At 35.4% G+C, this 2,680-nt stretch overlaps 1 non-coding gene across 1 annotated transcript; it reads right to left on the reverse strand.

Moving 5' to 3' along the window:
* Positions 1-295: 295 nt before the first annotated feature.
* LOC120591432 (U6 spliceosomal RNA) lies at positions 296-403 on the reverse strand. The gene has a single exon (XR_005649891.1). It is a non-coding gene; the product is annotated as a U6 spliceosomal RNA (small nuclear RNA).
* Between the last annotated feature and the right edge of the window lie 2,277 nt (positions 404-2,680).

Here is a 2,680-nt window from a genome sequence, read left to right on the forward strand (position 1 = left end):
TGCTATTTTGGTTTTTGCACCCAATATGTGTTCATTTATTTTACACTCACAAAAGAAATCACCCACCCTCTGCCTCACCCTCCTACAAAAAAACAGTCTCTTTTAACAAACATTTAAAAATTAAAAGTAAATGAAGACAAGTTAATTTCAGTACAAGTATTTTTCAATGTAGCTATCACAGTTATTAAAGTTTAAATTTCTTGCACGTGACCAATGTCCATGTGACTTACAGGACAGTATGGAAAATTCCATAATACCGGTTAGCAACTTCTAGTACAAAAATGGTCTTTCTTTTAAAAATATGGAATGCTTCATGAATTTGCTTGTCATCCTCGCTCAGGGGACCATGCTAATCTTCTTAGTATCATTCCAGTTTTAATATGTGTGCTGCTGAAGCAAGCACCAATGCTGTTTCTTATGCTTTAATGCCTAGTTTGTATGAGAAAATGCTTCAACAGTATCGGGAACTGCATAGTCATTAAGGGTTACATTGAGTACTGTAGCCTGAATAGAAAACTCAGATTCTATGTACTTCCTATAAGTTACTTTACTGCCAACCAGAGCTTCTGAATAGTGCTGAGGACACAGATAATAGTGTTACTTGTGCCCTGAGTTGGTCAAAAGCAAATACAGCTGATCTCCACACCAACCAGTAAATATATGATTCCAGAAAGTTTTATGTAATGTTGAAAATTATTATTGACCTATATTTCCTCCTTTATGAATTAGTGGTCCTCTGTGAACTCATGAACTAGATGGGATCCCATGAACTTGATTTTTTAGATCCCTTTTAACTAGGACATTGTCTTTCTGATAGTATGTACATTAAATCATCATATCATGCAATAGAAGCCTGAGAACACCTACCACATAAATATGCTAAGTTACAGTAAGGGATTGGAATTTTCATGTATTCATAGACAAATATTTTCCTCCATCACGTAAATAATGAGTAAATTTATACATTTAAGGTAGTAGGGTAAAGACTGGTCAAGATGGATTTTCTAGCTGTCAAATACTTGAGCTTCTTTTTAATATCGTCTTCAAATCTAGGATGAAGACTAGATTTGTTTTGCTAGAGACATGTATTTGTCACCACCATCACCTATGGGTATTACATATATAGGTGCACAATGCTTTGTCTTAGAATGGAAGAAGGGAAGACTTCTTTTTCACAGAAGTGACATTTTCTCATGTTGTCAGCAGTTAATTTTCTACTGATGCACTTACAAGTTTTCGTAAACAGTTGAATCAAATATGACACTAACTCTGAATGAAGCATGGCTTTCTTCTTAGAGCATTTGGTGCTGAAATAATGGCAGGAAATAAACACTCACCACTTGCTCTTTTCCACCGTGAAGTTAGTTTCTCTTTGCAAACTCACCAACAACTTTTGATCTCTGTACCCAAAGACCATCAATTACCCAGCATACAAAGGTGGAATATAGTGAACCAGCAGCATCATTTGGCTGTCACCCAGTTAACATCCTATTACAGGTTGAAAAGCAATTTGCCCAATATTTCAACTGCCAGGGAGGATTCTTTATTAGCTTTTGGATAGGTTTGCCTTTCAATCAGATGATTTGAATAGCTTTCGTGGTAGGAGAGATTCTGCCCTCAGATAATGATTTTGCATTTCACCTCATCATTAATGCTTTGGACCTCAAGGGAAGTCACTGTGCCTTTTATGAAGGTTGAAGCATTTTATAACCTTAATAAAGACTCATAGCCTCAGGAACAGCAAGTGTGGGGGATTGACTGAATAATAATATAACTAAATTGCCACTTCAGACTACACTATTTGGAGGATTTCAAATGCAAATCAACAGTTAAATAGTACAATGGCACCCCAAACTTCAGTACTATTCAAAAATACATATAAAGAAAAATGAGAGAAATTATCTTTTTCTCTTTTCTGGAAAAGTTTTTTTTTCCTGTAATTTTATATTTAATTGCTAAATATTTCACATGGGTGCTATACAGAGATAGGTTAACAAGTATCCTGTAGATTTAAATTCAAAGCAATTAATAGTCATAGTAGTTCTTAGATATTATACATTTATTCCTATATAGAATTTAAGTCACCGTATTTTGAAGTGTGAAATGAATACAAGAGAGTAAGCAAAAGTGATTATGAAATCTATATCATTGTCTGCAGTTCCCAAAAGATAGGTCACTCTGTCCCAAATATTACTAATATATCACAGCTGTAATAACTTACTTAAGGGTACTCTCCAGCAGAATCACCCCAATTTATAAATTCAGTGAACTCTTTTTTAGTTTTCCTAGGCTTCTGCTTCCTTCCTTCAGGCAGAGCTTACTGGTAATAGTTATGTTCATAAGAACTAAGAAAGAAATCAGGAGTCGCTATGCCAGGCACTATGAGAGAATAATATCTCATCTTCTTTGACCTTCATAGAAACCTTTAGAGGAAGGTATATTATTCCTATTTACAGACTGCAGATCAGAGAGATTAAATCATTTTGTCAGTTGTGAATTTATTCTGTCTTTCTAGTACAGCAATAATAGAGATCAGGCCAGGAAGATAGGGAAAGACACTAGAATAGGACCATGATTTGAATGCCTGACATGATCCTCAGACTGCTAACACTCTGGACCAGAGGGCTGGTTCTCAAGGTGAATACTGGGGAGCCTTAGAAGATAGGCTGACTCTGAGGCA

This window comes from Pteropus medius, unplaced genomic scaffold, assembly GCF_902729225.1.
Source record: "Pteropus medius unplaced genomic scaffold, Ma_sr-lr_union100, whole genome shotgun sequence".
Classification (NCBI taxonomy): Eukaryota; Metazoa; Chordata; class Mammalia; order Chiroptera; family Pteropodidae; genus Pteropus; species Pteropus medius.